The sequence below is a fragment of the Thamnophis elegans genome, chromosome 10 (assembly GCF_009769535.1).
Source record: "Thamnophis elegans isolate rThaEle1 chromosome 10, rThaEle1.pri, whole genome shotgun sequence".
Classification (NCBI taxonomy): Eukaryota; Metazoa; Chordata; class Lepidosauria; order Squamata; family Colubridae; genus Thamnophis; species Thamnophis elegans.
Window position 1 is genome coordinate 58,745,437 of NC_045550.1, and position 25,336 is coordinate 58,770,772.

The 25,336-nt window shown below is 40.4% G+C and overlaps 1 long non-coding RNA gene across 3 annotated transcripts in view; it reads right to left on the reverse strand.

Annotated features, from left to right (window-relative positions):
* Window positions 1-6,121: 6,121 nt before the first annotated feature.
* The window catches only part of LOC116513657, a 204,099-nt gene continuing 184,884 nt past the window's right edge, over window positions 6,122-25,336 (reverse strand). For all 3 annotated transcript variants that reach the window (XR_004256025.1, XR_004256024.1, XR_004256026.1), the window contains 2 exons: window positions 21,578-21,680; window positions 6,122-6,238 (listed from right to left, as the gene is read on the reverse strand). This is a non-coding gene — a long non-coding RNA (uncharacterized LOC116513657). The remainder of the gene's footprint in view (window positions 6,239-21,577; window positions 21,681-25,336) is intronic.

The following is a 25,336-nucleotide window of genomic DNA, read 5'->3' on the forward strand; positions in this document are numbered from 1 at the left end:
TAGAAAGCAAGAGCCACAGTGGAAAAGGAAAGGGGAAAAATATTTCATTAGCGACAGGTAAAAAATCTGCAATGGAAGTTAGAAAACATAACACAGACCCTGAATGTGCATCAATTATCCAGAGCAATTGATTATTAACCCTGTTTACTGAAAATCACACTAGTTAAGACATTAGGTTATTTATAGTTGTCCAATTGCAACTGTCACAGAATACGTATTTTTCCAGTATTGTATTGAGATTCCTACGGGTGAGAATGTGATTAGAAAATATAGAATGTGTGGAATGAATAGGTTAGCGCTTGCAATTAAAGAGAAGGAACACTGAATATATACTATATGGGAAACTATTCTACCAATGGCTAGAGAATAAATATGAAAGTTAGAAATGAAAGTCGATTAGTGAAATATAGAAAATGCATCAATAGAATTAATAAGTTAAGAAGAGGATTGTTAGTATGAGATATGTATGTATATCAGTCTTAAGTTATCAGTAGATTAAAAATATGGCTGGTAAATTCTAATTGCTATTGCAGAAGACATTTGTACCCAGATGACGCCACTATTTAAGGGAAGATAGATTGTTTGTATTAAAATAAATAAAAGTTTGTAAAAAAAAATACGTGTTTTTTACGGTGAGAATGGTCATCAGAGCAACCTGGTCTAACCAATATGGGACAGAGCACACTGCTTACACTTTCGCCTTTTAGACCCAATCCAGGAGCCTTCGCAGGCAGCCCCTTCCGCGACAAAGGGAAGTAGCTATACTAGTCTCCCTTTATTTCTTCTGGTAAATTTAAATTTAACACAGAATAGTTTGTCGCAGAAGCAGCTGCCTGCGAAGGCTCCTGAATTGGAGCTGAAAGGTGGAAAGCAGAATGCACGATCCCATATTTGGTAGACCAGGTTGCCCTGATTGACCGGTTCATCGGGAAAAACACTTAATCTCCCCCCCCTGGTAGAGCCAACAAAGCGAGGGGAAGCCCCTAGCCTAGAGATTAATACATTGCCTAATATGCAGGCAAGCAAGAGACGTGGTGGCTCAGTGGCTAAGACGCTGAGCTTGTCAATCAGAAAGATCGGCAATTTGGCGGTTCGAATCCCTAGCGCCGCATAATGGAGTGAGCTCCCATTAGTTTGTCCCAGCTTCTGCCAACCTAGCAGAAAACATGTAAAAATGCAAGTAGAAAAAATAGGAACCACTTTTGGTGGGAAGGTAACAGCGCTTGGTGCGCCTTTGCTGTTTAGTAATGCTGGCCACAGGACCCTGGAGATGTCTTCAGATAATGCTGGCTCAACCCTGAATGCAACTGTAATTCTCTAAGAAAAAGTTAGGTAAAGCAAAGATAAAGATTCCCCTCACACATATGAGCTAGTCATTCCCGACTTAGGGGGCAGTGCTCATCTCCATTTCAAGCCAAAGAGCCTGCGCTGTCTGAAGAAAATCTCCATGGTCATGTGGCCGGCATGACTAAACGCCGCAGGCGCACAGAACGCTGTTACCTTCCCACCAAAGGTGGTTCCTATTTTTCTTCTTGCATTTTTACATGCTTTGAACTGCTAGGTTGGCAGAAGCTGGGACAAGTAACGGGAGCTCACTCCGTTACGCGGTGCTAGGGATTCGAACACCAAACTTTCTGATCGACAAGCTCAGCGTATTAGTCACTGAGTCACCGTATCCCTAAGAAAAGTTATAACCAGCTAATTGAAAATCTAGCAGGAAGGTACCAAATGCTGAATCAGGTCATTTGGTTTGGTTCTTTACACTGAACAACAGTGGCTATTCGTGGTTTTAGTGAGGACGTCCCCATCTTCCATATGGAAAGCAGTGCATTGGTCACTGAGCTTCACCCCAATACTCTGATATGAAGTCATGTCATCTGTAGTAATACAGTTAGTCCTGATTTCACGACCATAAACGAGGCCAGTTTATAATTGCGGTCGTAAGCTGAGTCACATGACCAGGCTTGATTTTATGACCATTTTACGGTGGTTGTATCACCACGGTCATTAAGCAAATCTGAATTTAACGTATCTGATAAGTAGTGAGGGGTTGCCAGAAAACGGCCAAAAAAACCACCGAAGATGTGATCATGTGACTGTGGGTTGTTTCAGCCAGTCGTAAATAAGACCCAGTTGCCAAGTGCCCAAAATTTGATCATGTGACTATTCTGGAGGACCGATTGTACATAACTTTATTTTCAAGTCTGTCCCTCATGTAAGTGACCAGTCATTAAGTCAATTACCATCTTCGCTCTGCCTATTCCTTTTAGCAAAAATGATGTAATGAAAAGTTCAAGTTGAGTTATTTCTATTTTTATTTTTGTTTATTTGGCAACTATCGCTTTTTATCTGCCGGTTTTGCAAGGACTCCAGGCTAGGAGTTAGCTCTCTTTTAAATAAGCACCTTCTTGTTCTTTCTCCTGTGTTGCTGGCGGAGAAGAGCAGCTCAGCCTATAAAATAATGATTTGCTTTAAACTGAACCATTTCCATACCCATCCAAAGAGGCCTTTAGGGATTGGCAGCCAATAAGGGCACCGGAGTGTGAGGGTCAAATTCTGACTATTCAAGGTGTCCTCACAAGTATAATAATGGGTTCAGCTCAAAACTATTCCCAGACCGGTGGAAGCCGTCAAATTGACTATTTCTCAGTGGCCTTCAAGCACTGGATTTATTTCTGGATCCTGCCAGTAATTAAAACAAGAGATTTCCTGTTGTACTGGATACAAATGTTGACGAGGTCATCCATTTTTAAAGATGAGGAGTGATGAAACCTCTGCTTGTCACTTCTTAGACATTGGGAAAAGCCATATAAAATCAATAAGCTACAGTCCGTATCTCTAGGATAAAGGTTGGCTACACGGCATTTGCAGTACCACTAGATGGCATCCGTTCACTTATTTAGAAAATCAAGTGGGCTTTTTAAAAAAAAAAAAGCTGATAACAACAGTAATAATAAGCAAACACAATACCAAGAGTGATAGGTGCCTGGGTGCAATCCCAAAACATCTGGAGTACCTCTTGAACATCATTAGCACTGACAGAATCACTACCAAATGCAAAAAGTGGGTTACTTGGAAGAGTTTACAATCTGTGATGATATCTCTAATGCCGACAATATTTTATTTATAGATTTATACACATATACATGTGTTTTTTTGTGTGTGTGTGTGTGTCTGTGAGTGTGTGTATGAACATTTGCCTATCTGAGGTCCTTGGGAAGGACTCGATAGGTTGATAAAAATGCCAAAACCAATTTAATCTGACTCAACTATGTTAAAGATAAAGGTTCCCCTCGCACATATGTGCTAGTCATACCCAACTCTAGGGGGCGGTGCTCATCTCTGTTTCAAAGCCGAAGAGCCAGCGTTGTCTGAAGACGTCTCCGTGAACATGTGGCCGGCATGACTAAACTCCGAAGGCGCATGGGATGCTGTTACCTTCCCACCAAAGGTGGTTCCTATTTTTCTACTTGCATTGTTTACCTGCTTTCGACTGCTAGGTTGGCAGAAGCTGGGACAAGTAATGGGAGCTCATTCCATTACGTGGCACTAGGGATTTGAACCGCCAAACTGCCGATCTTTCTGATTGACAAAGTCAGCGTCTTAGCCACTGAGCCAACACATCTCTAAAAAAGGTTCATAGACTAGAAGCAAAAGAATTGAAGACGACTAGAAAGTATCAAAGTTGAAAGATTTTGGCATAAATTGTATATGATGGTCCCAGTGATTATTGGCACTCTGTGACAAGTGTTGTTGACTTAGCAAAACTGAGAGGGGGGGGGGGGAGAGTGCCAACTGAAAATCCAAGTTAAAGGGGTTTTCAGAAAATTATTTCAATTTTCAAAGGAAGTTCTCCTTCTAAATAATCATTTGTTTAGTGACCATTTGAAGTTACAACAGCACTAAACTGCAGCAAAGAAATCATAAAATGGGCCAACACTTACTTAACAATGAATCTGCTTAGCAAGGGAAATTTTGGGCTCACTTGTGGTTGTAAGTCAAGCACTACTCGTACTAATTTTTATGGGAATTTCCTCTGATGGGAATTCTTCCTAATTTATCTTCATTACTAGTTCTGATCTGTCTCACACACAGCATGGATTCCTTCCCCTCCAACAATGAAAACTGTGAAGAGTTTCTCAAAGGACAAATGACGGATATTCAAAGCTGATGGAAATAAAACATCGTTTGCCACTCAAGCACAATTGAGGTATCAAAAAGATTTCTTATTGTGAAACCATAAAGAACAAGGCAGCATTAAGGGACCTAATAAAAACTTGGTTGGGGACCCAAAGCAGCAACTTAAAATTCTCATATCATGTGACAGGAAACTGGGAATTTAGAACATAAGAATATCAGAATTGGAAAGGACCTTGGAGGTCTTTAAGTTCAATTCTTTGTCCAAGCAGCAGACCCTATGCCATTCGGGGCAAATGGCTGTTCAATCTCTTCTTCTTAAAAACTTCCATTTAATGAATATCATTGCCTAAAAAAACCAATTCCATGGTTTGATGATAGAAATCAAGGAGAAGGACAACAACACCATCAAGCCCCTCAAATTGTGATGTTGAAAAGTTGTTGCCACTCACTACCATTTTAGCTGGAAATTAGGTATGAAAGAAGAGACATGGTGGCTCAGTGGCTATGATGCCGACCTTGTCAAACAGAAGGTCGGCAGTTCAGTGGTTCAAATCCCTAGCGCCACGTAACGGAGTGAGCTCCCTTTACTTGTCCCAGCTTCTGCCAACAAAGCAGTCTGAAAGCATATAAAAATGCAAGTAGAAAAATAGGAACCACCTTTGGTGGGAAGGTAACAGCGTTCTATGCGCCTGTGGCATTTAGTCATGCCAGCCACATGACCACAGAGACGTCTTCTGACAGTGCTGGCTCTTCGGCTTTGAAATGGAGATGAGCCCCACGCCCTGGAGTCAGAAACGAGTAGCACATATGTGCGAGGGGAACCTTTATCTATACCTTAAGTATGAAAGAGGTTGCAATCTTTAACTTATGATAGTATTTTAAACCTAAAAATATTACAAAACCCAAGCAAACTGATGAATCTTACTAAAAATCTATCGACAGTTCAGCACTGTGGCAATAACAGGAATAGTATTAGAAGTACTATTCCTACTCCTACTAATGCTAATACTACTAATAGCAATGGCAGTGTATCTTCAGATTTCTTAAAATTGTTTTTTACTGGGTAAAAATATACATTTCCTCTTTTCACGAGGGAGACACTATTAAATTATGCTTCATCTTTGTAAGTACTGTAAAATCTTTGAACTTTTAGAGCCTTAAATTTGATAAGTATATAACCGACACTATTAAGCCGGGAACGAGGCATTTGGTAAGTGTACACCAGAGTGTAAGCCCTACAAGCCAAAACTACATAAAGAGTAAGTGACCTGAACTGAGCCCCCCCGAATGTTTGAAATGCTCCAGTCTTATTTAATAAGGAAGACATAAAGAGGAGGGTGTCTAATACAATAATGCCAGCACACAAACAAGGCAGAATAAGGAAAGGTAAGGATAGCTTAGATCCGTGATTGGCGAACCTGTGGCACACAAAGGCCCTCTCTGCGGGCATGCGAGCCATCGCTCCAACTCAGCTGCACCATGCATGCGCATCCTGCCAGCCAACTGATTTTTGGGTCTCTGCCACGCATACATGGGGGGCGAGGTGCACGCGGGAGACACGAGCAGATGTGGGGGGGATCACACGTGCATGGGGGGGCAGTGCCCTTCATCCCCATGGCCTGTTTTTGGTCCCAGGAGGCTGCAGGGAACCTGCTAGGCCCAAAACAGGGCACAGGGAGGAGGGTGTGGCGCACCTGCCCCTGTTTTTGGTCCCAGGAGGCTACAGGGAGGCCCTACTAGGTCCAAAATGAGGTGCAGTGGGAGCACGTGCAGGGGTGCGGGAAGGGCACAGGGGTGTCGCACGTGAATTCATAGGCATAATTGCATTATGGGTGCGGGTGCGTGGGCTTTTGGCACGCGACAACAAAAAGGTTAGCCATCACTGTCTTAGATAGTCCAGAATATTGGAAGAAAAATATCCCAATGGTCCTGTAGATTTAGGAAATGTCTTACCTCATTAATACTGACTTCCGCCTCCACATACTGCAGGCCTTTTTGAATTATTGAAATCAAAGCAGCTGGGGGCACCAGAGCACCGTTGATGTTGGACTGGCTGATATGGCTCTCGATACGAAGGTAAATGCTGAATGAGAAAACCCTAAAGGCAAGGGAGAAATTACAGAGATGTTTTCATTTGCAGAAAGAGCACGCTGTCAAATCACAAGCAGCAACAACATCCCCTGGAGAACCATATGGAAGAAGATTTGAGTGATCAAAGATTCCATGCTTTATTTTACTCTATCCTTAAAGTGTTACTTAGTCCTATGTTCGTTTCTGGATTAGCCAATGGGAAAGGGATAATATTGGGTGCTATTTTAAGAAATACATTCATGGAATTCAGTGAATTCAAACTTTATTTAAATTCTTTCTATCTCTTTTTTCTGATTTCCTTTTGACAGAAACTAGCAGGGCATTCCTGCAAGCCCAAAACAGAATTAGCCCAAATAACCTTGTAATAACAACTCGGAAATGCTATTGCCATTCTTCTTAAATGTTCAATCCGAGTTAAAGGATGGCCAAAGAATTCTGATTGCTCCTATATCCTCTCAAATCATGTTTACCAAGCCCATAGTTTGCTATCTTTCTTTTGAAGCACCAGGTTAGATCAATCTCCAGGTAATGGATACCTTGATTCAATATTACACTTCCATTTAAATTTTGCATTAGCTATTTCTTTTTATGTATCAAATTATATATCTCAGACACCAGAAAAACAAACTCATATGGTTAATAATAAAAGCCCAAGAAAGAACAGGAAAATGTCAATCAAGACTATATCAAGTATTGTCAAGCAATTAAAAACAACAGAAACCAGAATGCAGCCTGAGAAGCAAAAAGCTACTTGATGATCATATGTCATCAAGTCAGTGTGAACCGACATGGAGTTTTCCCTCCATAATGTTGAAAAGAATAACACATAAATATAAGTTTAAAGTTCTGCTTTAAAATAGAACAATAAGGAGGCATATTTAACATTAGTTAATATTAACCAATCCACTGTTTTAAATAGGTATAAATTAGGTCACAGCCAAGAACATTTAAGATATAATCATTCAATGCTCAGCAGTCTCAATGGATTACTGATTGTTATTGAAATTTTCAGTTAAACCTTCCATATAAATTTATGTCCAATAGTTTGAAAATGGACCGTTAGGTTCCTTGTAATACACCTAAACATGCTACTGATATGAAAAGAAACAAGCTTCCAAATGTCAACAACCCATCATGCATCAAAGGAGCCTTGGAAAAAAATCTTAAAACTTTTGAAGACGTTATGTGTGTGGTTGTTTTGGTGCCTTCAAATCGGTGTTGACGCCTGACAAAAACTGGCTGGACCAAACCCTGCAAGATTCTTGGTAAGATTGCCACGTTTCCTTCCTAAGGTTGAGGGAGAATGACTGGCTCAAGGTCACCAATCTGGCATTGGGCCTAAAGAAAGATTTGGAATTCACAGACTACAAGTTTCTAGCCTGGTGTCCAACCATTACTGTATTTTCAGAGTATAAGATGCACTGGAGTATAAGATGCACCTTACATTTTGGGGAGGAAAATAGGGGGGGGAAATACTGCCTACCAGGTATTCATCTGGCCAGTATCCTTAGTCTGGTCAGCTTCAGCACATAGGTTTGCTGGTTTGAGCGCACACACACTTTTTATCCCCTAGTTGGGTATAAAAACAGCTTCTAAAGCACAGCTGATTGTCAGAGAGAGAAGCAATGAGAAAAGCAGCGGAAGCGGGAAGATGCTTCACCCGCTAGCGCTCCATTAAGGTTGAAAAACAGCTTCTAAAGCACAGCTGCTCGTCAGAGGGAGCAGCATTGAGAAAAGCAGGCAAAGCACGGAAGATCACTTCGCTCATTAGCGCCTCATCAGAGCTGAAAAAAAGTTTTGAAAAGCTACATTCAGAGTATAAGACGCACCCTAATTTTCAGCCTCTTTGGGGGGGGGGGATTGCTTTGTATATTCCAAAAATATGGTATATTACTATGATTAAATCTAGAGGGAAGAGTTAGTTCAATACATGTCTATGGTGATTATTAGTATCCAGGTCATGGTTGTCCCAAAGGTGCTTTTTCAAGAAGCAAACTGAACTTTCTGTTTTTTCTTTGAAGATGTTTCATTTCTCACCCAGAAGCTTCTTGGATGAGAAGCGAAATGTCTTCAAAGAAAAGCCAGAAAGTCCCGTTGTGTGTTTAAAAGACACCTTTGGGAGTTAGTTTAACACTTGATACTAAAATGAAAATTATATTGGGAAAGTGTGTTGTGTGTTTGTGGGAAACATTTTCCACTTGATTGCCACAGCTTAGAAATTTTCTTCTGCGTCTCCACATATTGTTCTCTTTTGAATGGTGAGGCACTGAAGCATACCCTTATAAATTCTAATTCTCAGGCAGCTTTATTCAGGAAAGAAGTGCAGCTTCATATATTGAACACGCTTTAGAGTTCATAAGCACTGCTGCTACTGGATTCCAGAGCAGTATACAATCCAACATCTGCATTTTGCATTAGATGAAGCTTCCAAGTCACCATCCCAGACATTTCCACATACAGCTTGAATAGTTTGACTGAGAAAAGCCTTTCTCAGATGAGTGGTCTCTTCTGCACAATACACATTTCACTCCCTCGCTAGAGAAGGAAAAAGTAATCCAACTGCTTCTATTTCATTAGCTGCTATGTGGAAAGAAAGCTCGCAGATGTGTGGCAATATGGGCATGGAGAAGACGTTAACAGCAGATAAAGTAAGCCTTAAATAAAACTGTCATTCTTATAAACAAATCTCCTATTTCACAAAACTGGCTACTTATTATACATGGGCCTATCAAGACTATAACTTCAAGGAAGCTATCAGATCTCTCTCACATTTGAGATCAATTCCCTCTATTGAGATAATTATGGAAAGGAGTCACATGCCCCCCAAATCCTGTCAAAACAGAATTACTGTATTCCTTCGGCGTGTAAGACGCACCTTTTCCCCCCCAAAAGAGGGTGAAAACCTGGGTGTGTCTATACACTGAATACAGCATTTTTGGCCTCCCAAACCCTGCTTGAAAAATGGACATGCATAGGCTTTGGGAGGCCTGCAAAGTGCTCCTGGGGGCTGGGGAGGACAAAAACAAGCAAAAAAAAGGGCTGCTTTTGCCCCCCCCCTCCAGCCTCGAGGAACACTTTACAAACCTCTCAAAGCATATGCATGCCCCCCCCCCTTTTTTTTTTTGCAAAATACGAGGCATGCAAAAGGTTTGAGAGGCCTGCAGAATGCAAACATATTTTTTTTAAATTTACCTCTTCAAAATCTTGGGGTGTCTTATACTACGGTGCGTCTTACAGTCTGAAAAATACAGTATAATTCATATTTGTGTCAGGTGCTGAAGCTGATAAACCAGTTTTAGCCTATGTACACGGAGCTTTTATTACAGATTGTCCTCGACGTACAGTGACAATTGATCCCAAAATTTCCACTGCTAAGCAAGGAAGTTATTAAGTGACTTTTTGCCTCACTCTATGACCTTTTTGCTGCAGTTGTTCAGTGAAACACTGCAGTTATTAGGTTAGTAACAATGATGTCTGTGGAGATTCTCAAGTCATCCAGGTCATGGTTGTCCCAAAGGTGCTTTTTCAGGAGGCAACTGGACTTTGCTTTTTTCTTTTGAAGAGGTTTTGCTTCTCATCCAAGAAGCTTCTTCAGCTCTGACAGAACTGAAGAAGCTTCTTGGGTGAGAAGCGAAACCTCTTCAAAAGAAAAAAACAAGGAAAGTTCAACTGCCTCCTGAATTAGTAACATAGATGTTAAGTGAATCTGGCTTCCCCATTGACTTCGCTTGTTGAAAGATGATCATATGACCTGGGACACTGCAACCCTCATAAATATATGCCAGTTACCAAGCATCCCATGGCCCACAGGGGTATTGTAATGGTTGCAAGTGTGAAGAACAATCATAATTCACTTTTTTCAGTGCCATTTTAAGTTTGAATGGTCATTGCAAGTCAAGAATTACCTATAGCTCCACACCTCATTAAATCACAAGCTAAATCTCACCCCAGACACAAATGAATAACAGCAAGCTATAAGATGGGGTTTATGTTTATCGTGTTTTTCCGAAAATAAGGTAGTCGTATTTTCTTTTGACCCCCAAAATAAGCACTTGACCTTATTTTCGGGGAGGTCTTATTATTTTTGAGGTGCAGGACGGGGCAAGGGTGGTCACACCTCATGGCTGCTGCTGTGTTGCAATATTTTGGGGGGAGGGCTTATTTTAGCGCATGCACTCAAAACCCCAATTTGGCTTATTATTGGGGAGGTCTTATTTTTGGGGAAACAGGGTAGAATGTCTTCATTTTCAGAATGTGAGAAAGCAAGCATAAAAGATGAAGCAGTTCTAGCTTTTCTATACAAGGGAGTTATTCGAAAATATTGTTCCCATCCGCCTTCTCAATGTACTGCTGATTTATTTTTTTAATTGTAGAATTTGCTGATAGTTTATTTTCAAGTCACTAACTGAAGGCAGTAGTAAAAGCACTCACTGTTCTTGTTATTTATATTTAATTCCCACTTTTGGAAACAATCTATTTCTTTTATAAACATTGGTTAAATATACCAATCCTAAAACAAGGGGTGAGGCATGAGATGCATTTGCTAATTATTTCTTTTCTGTCTTCATTTCTTTTTTAAATTGTATTGGACAAGGGAGAATATGCCTATACAAGGAAGGATTAACCATGATAAAACATTTTAATTGTATGTGCATGCCATCACTAGGCATGCATTATTTCTGCATGCCCTTTCAAGAACAGCATAATTAACATTTTGCAAAGCAGGAAAATTAGGATTAATGGATCTAAATGCATTATTTGCTTTGCCCTGAAAAAGTTAAATCCATCATGAGGAAGAGATTCGACTTAAGCCATTCATACGTAATTAGTAATTGTTCCCCATTGGGACCTAGATAGATAGATAGATAGATAGATAGATAGATAGATAGATGTGTGTGTGTGTGTGTGTGTGTGTGTGTGTGTGTGTGTGTGTGTGTGTGTGTGTATATATATATATATATATATATATATATATATATATATATATATATAAAGAGAGAGAGAGAGAGAGGAGAGAGAGGAGAGAGAGAGAGAGAGAGAGAGAGAGAGAGAGAGAGAGAGAGAGAGATGAGATACTAGAATGTTGCACACATACCAGAAAATAGAAAACAGTTTATTTTATAAATATGCTAACTGCATGGCAAAGATCCTGATGAGACAATACAGATAAGAAGCTGATTTTGAATAAAAAATATACAGTATATTTGATGGTGGTGGAGATAAAGAGATGGAATTGCTTTTGGGGGGAGGGGAAATAAAGGTAACATATTTTTTGGTGTATAAGACACTCCAAAGTATAAAACACACCTAGCTTTTGGGGAGGAAAACAAATGGAAAAAAATCTGCCTCTGCCTCCCAGCAATTAGTCCATTTCAGTTTCAGCCCAGCCTGATTAGCACAAGCAGCTGATTATGGGTTGGATCGGCCTCCGACATTTAACTGTTTCAGGCTGCAGGAATTGCCATAGTCTATTGCTGCCTCTGCGTGCCCCATTTTCTGCCTGTTCTGGGTGGCGGGGATTGCAATGGATGAAAAATGGGGCGCGTAGAGACGGCAATAGGTAACGGCAATCCCTACAGCCTGAAACAACTGATAGTCGGGAGGCCGATCCAACCAACAATCAGCTGCTTGTGCTAATCAGGCTGTGCTGAAGTTGAAACAGGCTGTATGCTGTTTGCTGCAAGGAGGCAAATTGCTGGGAGGAAGGGGCCAAAAGGTGGGGGCTGGCAGGTGGGTGTACATTCGATGTATAAGATGCACCCATATTTTCACCCTCTTTTAGTTGGGGAAGTGCGTCTTATACTCCAAAAAATATAATACTTATCAACTTAAAACCATTTGTTTAATGACTGAAGTTACAATGGCATTGAACAAAAGTGACTATTTTTCACACTTACAACCACTGCATGCAGCATCCCCATGGTCGTGTGATCACAATTTGAACACTTGGTAACAACCATGCATTTATGATGGTTGCAGTTTCCAAGGGCAAAGTTATCATCACTTCCCATCTCACTTCTGACAAACAAACCCAGATTCATTCAACAACTGTGTTACTAACTTAACAACTGCAGGGATTCACTTAACAACTGTGGCAAAAAAAGATCATAAAATGGAACACAATTCACCTGGCTTGCTTAGTAAAAGAAATGTTGGCCTCTATTGTGGTCATAAATCAATCAAAGACTACCTGTATAAATGCCATCAATTCTTTCAAGTTTTGAATGCCACATTTTATGGTGGTGTAGAAATTGAAGGGGGAAAGCTGGGTGAGAGATAATCCTCTATCACAAGTTTATGACTTGCAATTATGCCACACATCTTCTCATTTACCTTTAAATGATAAGGGGGGACATAAATCTGTGCTTGAAAGAAGCACAACCTCGAAATGGAAATGTTGAGATTATAGCCAGAAATACAGTCCCATGTGCACTCGATCTCCAAGCAATATCCCACTTGTTAAGTGCCAAAGCACCCAGAAGTCGGTGCTTATTTAGGAAGCATTCCATTCTATTTAGGATCTATAACAGCTTTGAATGGTTCTGTTTCTCGAAGAGGAAGAATTTGAGGTTTCAGGCTTATCGTGTTTTCTTTTTAAATCTGGATTTTGTAAGTGGTATTTATAAAAATATTGTATCATGTTGATTTTATGTACTATTTTAAAAATAACCCCCCCTCAAACTTAGGATCTGCTGCAAGACCTTCAAGAGACTCAAATTATGTGTACACCACAAAATGGACATAGATGTAAGACCAAATGATTAACAATCACTTAGTGACCGCTTTAAGTTACGCTGGACCTCCCTGAGGCCTCTGCACAGATGACAGACAGATACAGAGCATGTGCAAGGGTTACTAAAGAATCTTACAGATGGCAAGGCAATGAGGATCACACACATGCCATCATGGCATTAATGTGTCTGTTCAGCTCTTTTTTGGATCCTACTCTTCCTCATATACGGAGCAATCATTAACTAGAATGATAATTGACTTATCACATAGTAGTCTCTCCTGCCCACTGATCCAGAAATGTACTTCTCTGAATAACCATTTCTTTTTATGCCCCAAGAACATAAGATGCCTTTAAAATTATCCAGTTTCAGACTGTGATGGCGAACCTATAGCACGTGTGCCCGAAGTGGCATGCAGAGCCATGTTGCCTGGCACGCAAGTTGTCGCCCCAGCTCAGCTCCATTGTGCATATGTGCACCTCCCGATGCCAGCAGATTTTCGGGTCTCTGCCACGCATGCTTAGGGGGTGGAGCACATGCGGGAGATGCGAACGCATGTGCAGGGGGCAAGGAGAGGCACACACATACACATTTCCAATCCATCAGTGAAGTTGGTAGGTGATCTGCCACAAACTACCTGAAGTGCATTCTCATAAGAGCCACAGGGTGCACCCTTTCCCCATCCTTTTTGAAATGGACTGCCTATTGTCAGTTTCTCTTGCTACCTTGGTTACTGGTCAATGTTTTCAAAACAATTATCTCTGGTCCAGGCTCCTTATTTCCCACCTAAATAGCTCCAGCTGTCACAAGGTGAAAGGTTAGAAACTCTTTAAGACAGATGCTGGATCTGCAAAAGGTTAATCCTATAAATTAATACAGACACCCACACTCACACACACGAATCAGAAGGACAGACTTCTAGTCCATTTCCAAGCATATTTAAAGCAGTGATGTTTGGTATATAAGTCTTTAATGAATTCTAACCCAAAGTATTTGGGTTAATCATTATTACAAATAAGTCTGTTGGGCGGAGGCAGAAAATTAAGAATTCCTGTTGTACATTTAACAGTGAAAAGACCAGATTCTTTTTAAAAAAATAAATAAAAGCAAATTAAAAGAGATTCTTTGTGTCTGTATCAGAGTTCTCCAATTTCTCCGGCTTTGCGGATCAATTGGGGGGGGGGGGCGGAGAGATGGTTCCATGCGAGTGGTGGGCAAGCATGTGCTCGCACAGCTCCATTTGCATAGCAGTGGGCACCCACCCACTGCTCACACAAATGGAACAATGCACGCACACGCTTGGCTGCTGCTCACATGTTGGATGTGCATGCTCACCCGGGCTTCAGGTGGCCCAGTTCTGAACAGCTCATGGCTGGTAGTGAAAGTGGACCGAGGGTTGGAGACCCCTGGTCTATATCTATGGATGACATTCTTGAAAGAAAAAACAAAAGAACTTAACACTTGACTATTCAGTTTAGAATCCAAGGATGTCACAACTTCATTGAAGTTTAACATTTGCCTGGAGGCACTTATTATTACTAAGGCTGCATTACTATTATTATTAGTCTTCTCATCGTTCTTATCACCCATCTCCTCCCACTTATGACTGCATGACTGTAACTTTGTTGTTTATATCCTTATGATTTATATTGATATTGTTTCCTGATTGCTTATTTGTACCCCATGTTTATCATTAAGTGTTGTATCTTATGATTCTTGACGAATGTATGTTCTCTTTTTACGTACACTGAGAGTATATGCACCAGTGGTGGGTTGCAGGTGGTACGCCCCGGTACGGGCCTACCGGAGCCTGCCCAGAGCACTGGGTACCGTTCTGGTATGGTGCTCTGGAGGGCTCACCCTCCCTCCCTCCTTACCTGTCTTTAAACTCTTTGGCGCTTCCTGCCCGCGCATGGTGTGTACAGGGCCTGCACAATGCTCCGCCGAGCATCTGGAGCGATGCGGAGGCTCGCGGGGGCGTTGCTGGATGGTAAGATGCAATTTGGAGGATGCCAGGCCCCGTTGCAACCGTACCGGTTGCAACCGGAATCCACCACTGATATGCACCCAAGACAAATTCCTTGTGTGTCCAATCACACTTGGCCAATAAAGAATTCTGTTTTGTTCTGTTCTGTTCTATTCCATTTCCCAGAACTCAACTCTGTTTAGAACAAGGAGAATATATTTGCAGCCAGAACGTTTTCTGCGATTAGTACTCTGAATTTTATCTACAGACACATTAAACTATCATGGGCTCTCCTGTTTTAGATGCCAGATAAAAGCAATTTTCATCAATACTTCTTTTACCATAAATTCTATCTGGCCATATTACTGTTATAGTGTTATTATGTATTAAACGTCATCAATATTACTCATTCTTTCTTCAGATAACGTTCCTGGAACATAAAATATAACCTAAGTAAGAAATAAAATGAAAGATTAAATGATTTTGATGATCCATGCATGATCGCAGGTCAGACTCTTAAGAATTGATACTTGCCAGCTCAGAGGTGTTTTTCTTCCCTACATCTGAAATTTTTATGTGGCCAGAACATACATGGTAACTCCATCTGTTAAGTCTTGGCTTCCTATTGCAGTTCAAGTTTTCTGAATTGTCTGGAAATTTAATCCCAAAAGTTATTTTTAATATCTGCTTTTCCCATCTTGGCATAAAGTCATTTTTGTGTTCGGCTTTCAGAGTAATGGTCCCTCAGCAGTGATGTCTTCAGCAAATGACAATGACACAGTAATGATGCATTTAACTATCACCATGTCAATCCTGCTATTACATTCTAGTTCCTCAACAGCTGACGCAAAGTTTTAAGTTATGTTATTTGTGTAATAATGAACCATACATGTTTCATCTCTCATCTCCTCTTGTGACACCCACATCTTTCAGTTATCTATTCAAAAGGGCAGAATCACAATGCTCTCCCAAATTAATCACAAGTTGCAGAACTTAATATAGCTGAAATGTCTGCTTTGGCTGTTCTGCTGCTCCAGGGAACAAATCAGCTAGGAAACTGAAAATTTAAACACAATATGAGTTCATTTATTTATGCTAGTTATCCTGCCCAGGCAGAAGGGAGGAGGGTGGGAAGCACAAAGGGAGGGGAGCAGAAATAACACAGTAATAGTAGCCGAAAGAGACCAAGAAAGGAATTGGTGGAAATGAATGTAGTAGATCAAAGTCCTTCACATCTTATGCCAATTCTTGTCTAGTTAAAAAAGCATCACCCTCAAAAAATGATGGCAGTGACAGCATGCTCAAGGGAATCCCGAGTTTCCCAGAAATATACACTAAAAATACTTAGAGAACGGAAAATGAAAAGAGCAACGATCTTCTGGAATACTGAGTATCTTGTTAAAAAAAATGGAAGGGAGATGAGAGAGAAAGGGTGAAGGAAACAAAAAGACAGTTTTGAAAGCACCCAAGCCAAATGTAAATACCATCTCAGAAGTCAGGTTTACCCTCAAATTGGCAAAAAAACATTTTCATTGCTCTATACCAGGGGAGGGCAATTAATTTTCCCACAGTTCCACATGAGATACTGGGATTGTTAACAGTAGTGGGATTCAAAATAATTTACCAGTTCTGTGGCATGGCTTGGTGGGAGTGGCAGGGGAAGGATACTGCAAAATCTCCATTCTCTCCCGATCAGCTGGGACTCAGGAGGCAAAGAATAGATGGGGGCAGGGCCAGTCAAAGGTGGTATTTACCGGTTCTCCAAACTACTCAAACTTTCCGCTACCAGTTCTTCAGAACTGGTCAGAACCTGTTGAATACCACCTCTGGATTGTTACTGAGGGCTACATTCCCCCCCCCCCACACACACACACTGTGGGCCAGACAGGGACAATCAAACCTGGCATTTTCTGCAGCCAGAAAATGCCAGGTCTGCTATTTAGAGATGCGTGTTTCTCCCTGTATTAATTCAGTTCACATTAATCCTTAGTATTCAGCTTTTCACACAATACAAACATTTGATCTCTGTGGATTTTCATTCAATTCATTGGAGAAGAGAATCCTTCCACATTAAGCCAGGGACAATTTAGGCAAGAGATCCTTTTGTTGGGATTGGGTACCAGAAAGTATTAGTGGAATCCTCAGGTATCCTGGTGCCCGATTAAAAGGAAATATGAAATTGCTGTTTCCTGCATTAAAGATAACCTACTTACATTAATTCCCACAATGAGTTATGTCAGAGCCATTCTCCTAAAATGACTTTCCTGTCTACTGGAACAATGAATTCATACAGCATCCAGATATGAAAACAAAAGGGATTCAGAGCTCTTTACTCCTGTTTTCTTGACCTTTAGTTGTATCAAGTTTGTTTAAATAAATATAAGGATGAAAAATAATGGCAGAGATAAGGGGGGGAGAGAGAGAGAGAGGGAGGGAGGGAGGGAGGGAGGGAGGCAGGGAGGGAGGGAGGCAGGGAGGGAGATTTTAGATATTTAAATAAACAATTATATGTTGATGAATTTCCAACAGGCAAAAAATTTCTTGATCACACTGACAAAAATTAAAAGAAATGCAAATCAGACTGCCTCCAACTAGCATCTCTCCCCCCCCATTACATATAAAATATATGTCAAACTTTGCAAGAAAAAGTCTTTCAGATCCTTCCAGCTGAATGTATACTCAAGCATGGTAACCAAGAATTAAACCGCTGTCTGTAACAGTGTTTTTCAGCCTTAGCAACTTTAAATTGTCTGGATTTCAAATCCCAGAATTCCCCAGCCAGCATGTTGTCAAAATTGAGAAACACTGGTCTATAAACCTGATGAATACTGTCTTGGACAGAGATAATTTTACTCTTTCTTGCATTTTCTACATAGAACGGGGAATATAAGGTCAGCTAGCACAATCATACAGCCGGGCATGGTTAAAAAGGAGGCATGCTAGGAATTACAGTTAAGCAACATCTGCATAGCCATACGTTTCCCATTTTGCTATGTCATGTCAAATAAAAAGTCTCTGTTTCATCTGTAAATTGAACGTATGCCATTACTTTCAACTAAAATAAAACAAAACATAAATCAACTTTTAGCCAGATGACCAAGAAATACCAATTAATAGCCCTTAAAGAACAGAGGAATAAAGAAACGAACACAACATCATATATTGATCAACCAGTAGCGTTGCTCACCAAAAAGATATTCAATCAAGGAAGAATTAGGAAATGTGGTTTTGATTAGGATTGCCATTCCTAAAGATGTAGTGGTGAAGCACAATGTCACGTTTCCGCATCCTTTAGCACAAGGGTTTCAAACACAAGGCTCATGGGCTGGATTTGGCCCACAGGATGCTTAGATCAGGCTCGCGGGGCCATCCCGGGAACAATGAAGGATCGGCTCACAGTCTGCCAGCAAAAATGGAGCTCGGGAGGGCTATGTGCGGCCCTCCCGAACTCTGTTTTCGATCCTCCCAAGCTCCGTTTTCGCTGGCAGAGCACTCGGGCCACCACAGGCATCCACAACATGAGTGATGTCATGCTGGCCATGCCCCTTGGCCATACATCCCCAGGTCAAACACAACCCTGATGCAGCCTCAATGAAATCGAGTTTGACACCCTGACTTAGCAACAAGCAATCACAGCTTCTGTTGTAACCCCAAGATGTGAGGGTTATTAGATAGGAAACAATGGGGATCCCAAACAAAAAATGTGGGGGATGCATTTGATCCTGAGGGAGAGATGCCACAGCACTCCATGAGTGCAGGAAAGCCAGAGGGACTTGCTGCTGGTTTTCCCATTGACTTTGCTTATGGGAAACTGGCAAGGAAAGTTGCAAATGGCGACCAGAAGACTGCAGGACGCTGCAACCAACATAAATGCTTGCCAAGCACCTGAATTGCAATCACGTCTCTGCGGGGATGCTATGATAGCTGGAACTTTAAGGGCCAGTTTTAAGAACCATTCATTCAGCACTGTCATAACTTCAAATGATTGCTAAACATTGATAAATGATTGGGCTGCGGTGGTACATTCAGTGGTTAGAGGCAAGTACTGCAGGCTACTTCTGCTGCCAGCAGTTTGGCAGATCGAATCTCACTAGGCTCAAGGTTGACTCAGCCTTCCCTCCTTCGGAGGTCAGTAAAATGAGGACCCAGATTGTTGGAGGCAATATGCTGACTCTGTAAACCATTTAAGTCTAAGTGCTATTGCTAAATGAGGACTATCTGTAAATGGAACATAATAGGAATTACATTTGACGAATTCTGTAGCATCATTACTTTGATTTGTTGATTTGTTTTAAAAAGAGGATCAATGCAGCGGTCAGCCAACCACACACCAAAAATCAGTCAGTTTATTTAAACAGTCTACAGATCATAAAAACACATATTGTTTTAAAATCTAAGAATACATAATTTTCTTAAAAATATAACCCTCAACGTCCTTACACAAGTTAACATAAATTTACTTCCTTAAGCTAGTAACACCAAACAGAAGCTTTGCTGAAGTCCCTTTAGGAATCTGATCACAGATATTTAACGTAAAATTGATTTGAAATCCAGAAAAAAAATGGTGAAAATATGATTTACTGATTTGCATTATGGAGATGTTTTATGGAAGTATATAAATTTAAACCTCAGTTCTGGCTAAAATTGTGTTGCTGTTACTGTTGTTTTTCTGTATCACTCTTCTACTCAGAGAAGGAAAAAAACAGTTTACAACAAAACAGTAGTAACAGTTACAATTGGGGGGCGGGGGGGGGTTGCCACAGAGAAGGCTTTCTTCCTGTAAATCATATCTAGCAATAGCAATAGTACTTAGACTTATATACCAGTTCACAGTGCTTTACAGCCCTCTATGCGGTTTACAGAATCAGCATATTTCCCCCAACAATCTGGGGCCTCATTTTACCAACCTCAGAAGAAGGATGAGTGAGCCTAGTGAGATTTGAACTGCCAAATTGCAGGCAGCCGGCAGGCAGCAGAAGTAGCCTGCAGTATTGCACTCTAAACATTGCGCCACTGTGGCCAATGAGATACACATGGTGGGCCCCTAACTCTTCCCACCCAATCTTTGTTATTAAATTTATATCCCATCTTTTAAAGAGGCGCTAAAGGAAACATATATGCTCATCCTCCTACATATCCCCATAGCAATTAGGGGTGTAGTAGTAGGAAGGGTGGGAGAGGAGAGTGTGTGAGTATTATCCATGAGATTATGTGGCTGAAGTTCTTCTAGAAATAGCTTAACTTGTTGTAAGCTATCCAGAGTTGTTTGTTTTATGTGGTGGGAGGTCATATAAATTAGATCAATCAATCAATCAATCAAACAAACAAACAATCTTTCTGCTTTCCTAAACTAGTTCAACAATTTAACAGCTTTAACTCCTTAGTTATATTCCTATAACACTTTGGCTCTATTCTCTATTCCAGCTGCCATTTTTGGATTACTGCTTGGACAGACGTCACATAAATTAATCTAACAAGGAGGCTATTAGGGAGTTTCTAGGGCAGTGATGGCTAACCTTTTTGTCCTCGAGTGCCGAAATCGCACATGCCCCCCCCGCCCCCCGTGGCCCGTTTTGGGCCTAGCAGCCCTCCCTAAAGCCTCCTTGGATGAAAAACGGGGCACAGTAGGGTGCATCACACCACCGTGGCCGTTTGGGGCCTAGCAAACTTTCCTGAAGCCTCCTGGGCCTCGGGTGCCGGCAGAGAGGGCTCTGTGTGCCACCTGTGGCAAGCGTGCCATAGGCTCGCCATTACAGTTCTAGGTATCCTGGTCCAGATAGTGCATAAGCCATGGGATACAAGCATTTCTTGTCCCTAAGGCCCAATTTTGGCAGAAATGTTACCTCTTCCAGGAGAGGATAATTCCCAGGCCTGAGCAGCAACTAACTTTAAGGAACTCCATTTCTTTTTATTCTATTTCCTCCAGACAACTGCCAAATATCTGCATAGCTATTTTTGACTCTGGTGGAAACCAATGCTAGGTTAAGTGACCAGCCAACTGGTCACTCTGTACTCCAGATATCCAATGGCAGCCCTCAGCAACTGAGGCAACATAAAACCCTAAATGACCCCAGAACGCAACTGCTCTTGGGTTACAAATGTACAAGTAAGAATGGAAACACTGCACTGTCTTTCCAATTTTCACCTCTTTAAGCCATTCCACCAGTATATATGAAGAAAGGCAATGGGGAAATCACTGTGAATCAACACAATAGTACTTTTTTTTCTCTTTAATCCTGCCAGATAGGATAAGATGTATTTCCCTCTGGAACGAGCTCCCTGTTGAGATCCGGACCCTTACTACCCTCCCGGCCTTCCGCAAAGCCACCAAGTCCTGGCTGTTCCAGCAGGCTGGGGGGGGGGGGGGGGAGAAGCATTTACCTCCACGGAAATTGTGAATGTTGGTTTTGTTTTCAATATGTTGTTTTTGTCTCGTTTTCCCCCTTTCCCTTGTCTTTTGTGAGCCGCCCGGAGTCCTCCGGGAGTGGGCGGCATAAAAGACAAATAAATAAATAAATAAATAAATAATAAATAAATAAATAAATAAACAAACAAACAAACAAATAAATAAATAAATTTCAATTTTTTTTAATACATTTAATCTTAATTCTTAGTTTCAAAATGAATTCCTCAGAGAAATATTACTCACCGGACTCTTGCAAATATCTATATACGAGGAAGTTAACCTCATCACTGCTTATACTCATCTTTATTCCCGCTTAAACCATGAGGTCACGATGAAGGATATAACCCTAAAAAATATAAAAAAATAATAATACAGCATGTTAGGAATATGGATTTCTGTCCAAAAAATGGATTCATTACTCATAATGTAGTTGGGTCTAAAAATGGACAATTTTCAAATCTAAGATAATAGTTAGGAGGCATTGAAGTAATGAATGTGCATTAAAAAAATACAAATTAAAACAAAAACAAAACAACCATTTACTACTTAATCTAGACTTAATCTGTTTTCTTCAGTGAACGATTACAAGCATATGAATAATCATTAATAATAGATGAATTTCTGTTCAGTTAAAAGTTTCACATTACATATATGAGGGATCATCATATCCATAAACGTCCATAGGTATCTATAACCTTCCTAGCCTTAACCAAATGTTGTTGTAGTTGTAGTTGTTAATGATGATGATGATGATAATTTGAGCAAAATCTCATGAGATTTATGACAAGACTTCAGGGTAAGATTGCTGAAATCCTGCAAACATTTTATAGGATTTGGGATAGCTTAAAAAAACAAAATGAAAAATATGTCAGTGTCCCCTGGATAGCAATGGAAATCTGCTTCCCAAAAACATACAGCTATACATAAAATTGTTGAAATGGGGGCATTATAAAAAGACGTTTAGAAGATGTTTCTAATCAATCTATGGAAGAAGGGATAAATAGGTCAAAATATGAAAACTGCTGGAGTGGAAATAATTCAGCCTCACACCTGTACTGCAAATGCTGCATTAGTTTTCTGTGAGCTTCTAGGTATAATTCAAGAAGCTGGTTTTCATTTAGATGGATTAGCTTCCAAATATCTTCAAGATCATGTTTTCCAGTTGGGACTGGCCTGACCTATGCATTTATCCTGGATGAAATATTCACCATTCCCTGCACACCTAAGACTGTGAGCTGCTACTGAAGATAGTATTTATTTATCCTTGATAGTATTTATCCAACACTGACAACAGCCTCCCAGAGAGGCAAGGCTCCACCAGAGTCCTGCCATCTTCTCTGGCTAAAGCAGAACACTTTCAAAACACCTTCCAGTTCCAATTCGCTGCCATGTAGATGAAGCTTTAGCGACAAGTATCATTATTATGATCCTACAAAACATTACTGTTTGATTTCACTGGATTTCTAGTTTGATTTCTACTGGAAATTGTTGTCAACTGATTCAATTCAGTGGCATACAAGTATAAAAATACTGAGGGTCTGTAGGAAGAAGGATTTGAGTGGGTAAGTGGAAAAATTAGAATACAAATGTGGGAGATGGAAAAACAAGCAGAGAGAACATGTCTGGTTTCCTAACAGCTGTTTACACTGTATGTGTACACAGACATACATACAATATATGTGTGCATACTTGGGAAATCCTAGCAATGATTTGACCAGCTTGGTTGGTGACTGTTTCCAGCCCATTTTGCTTGAACTTGAAATGCTAAACAGGATCTGGTTCATACCTGGATGGGAAACCACAAGCAAATTCCAATTATTTGGGGCTAGAATAAGAAATTAAAATAAAATAAAAAATCACAGATGAAGGCAATGACAAAGCACTTGTGCTCTATTGCCAAAAATGCTACGTGGCTGAATCCAGGCTCATAAAGTCTCTAGAACTCAAATTCAGTTCAAAGAGGTTTTTTTTTTCTTTTTACCTTTCAACCATGTTTTGATTTGTATTCCAGCTATGGCAAATAACTCCTCGCTCAACCAATATTTTTGCAGTTGCAAGAATATAAGCACCACAGTGGCCCCAAAAGTGGGAAAGGGGAAGGAATCAGCAAAACCAAGATGTGTAACTCAAAGCACTGAAGTATGTTCTATAGTTGATGTATGGGAATTAATTATTTATTCATCAAAGATTAAATTCGCAGTGACAGGCTGGGGATTTGGATGAAACCAACATTTTTAAATAAACAGCAGTCTGAAGGAAATCACACTCAACTAGTAGGTGATTTTTAAAAAAATCTTGCAAAATGGTTGTTAAAATAAGCCATAATTTTTTTGTCCTTTAGTTATACCAGGGGGATTTTATTTACTAAAACTTGTTTTTTTTAAAAGGTCAAGAGCTCTGCTAATCACCCAGCCTCAAAATATTTTCCAAAGGTAGATCAAAGTGTTTTCTTTCAAGAGAAAAAGGGAATGAGAGAAATAAAATTGTATTATGAATATACATAAGAGGCTTCCATCAGAATGGACATGAGAGGGCAGTATGACATAAGTATTCGAAACAGCCAACAGCGAATGACAAATCAAAGGAAGCTTGTGAACTAAATGGGGATTATTTTTTCCAGTGAGAGTATCACAGACTAACCTGATTAGAAAGGCCTAATCTACAGGTACTGATTATTTCAAGAGACATCCAAAATAAGCATGCCTGCCTTTGTCCACTGTGATCCTTTCATCTTTTGCACGCCAGAAGCACCAAGGCACAGCAGAAATTCTTGCTTTACCACAAGGTATATCGCCCGGACTCCAGCCTTAATTAAAATCTTACCCAAATGCTGCCTCAATTTTGGCCAAGAAAGGAGAATCGGGATTCTTCACAAAGAACAAAAAAGCCCAGAAATATAAAATGTGTTGTTTCAAGAATAGAAACCCCCACGTGGCACCCTGGATAGCAAGAAACCCAGAAACACCTCTCTTGATGCCAGCTTTTTTCTTAAAAGACTGATTTAATTTTAAATCAAACTTTAAAAAGAAGGTGGCAGGCCATAACGTAAGGCGCTAGCTTCCAAAATTGGCTGTTATTTTCAGTTGTCTTAAATTCCACAGATTCCATAGGGTAGCTTCTCCCCCCCCCCACCCAAAAGGCTGAAAGGGATCAAAGCTCTGCAAAAACGTGAACATGGCTAGAGTGAAAAGGGGGCAAAATAATACATTTAATTTAATTAATAAAATATAGTTCCTATATCCATAATTTCCCCCTTCTTAAAAAAAAATGGAGGAATTCATAGAAGGCAGCAGCCTATGGCTTTCACATTATGCACTAGTTGTAAACATTTTTAGAAATAGAAGTGGCGATCGCTGTAGCCCAGTCCTTTGTTTATAATGACACCTATCTGTCTAAAAATAGTGTTAAAGGCGTACTTGATTGTTAGGATGCATCCAGGGAAAGTAGATAAGGCAAAAAAAAAAACTTGCCATCAATCCCTAATGTTTTGTGATTGGCAGCCATTTTGTGAATGGGCAAAGCCAGGGTGGCAGCCATTTTGAGGATGGGCATGTCCATTCTTACACCAGTCAGTTTAATTTTTTTAAACTGTCAAATGTTACCCTGGCCCAGTTTGGGGCCAATTGCCTCAGGGACTTTTCAGAGACAGGTGTTTTCTTAAGAGAGACAACCTTTCCTTTTCCACTCTGGATTTTATACCTGTAATTTTCATCAGAAAACATCCTGTAGCCTTAGACTCATTGCAGAATTAATTTGTAGCCTCCAGCCAGGCAGGAATTGTCTATGTCTAATTTTGGGTCATGTCAAAATCTGATTAATTTGTTGAATAACAGGCTTATCACCCATAGATACATTAAACCACAACCATCCACAAATCTGATCAGGTGGGAATATGTCAGAACACAAGCAATCAAATCCTTACTAAAAAGGCATGTTTCATTCTTACAGTATTCTATAATAATGGAGGTTGGACACACTCTCTCTCTCTTCTGAAATCCTATG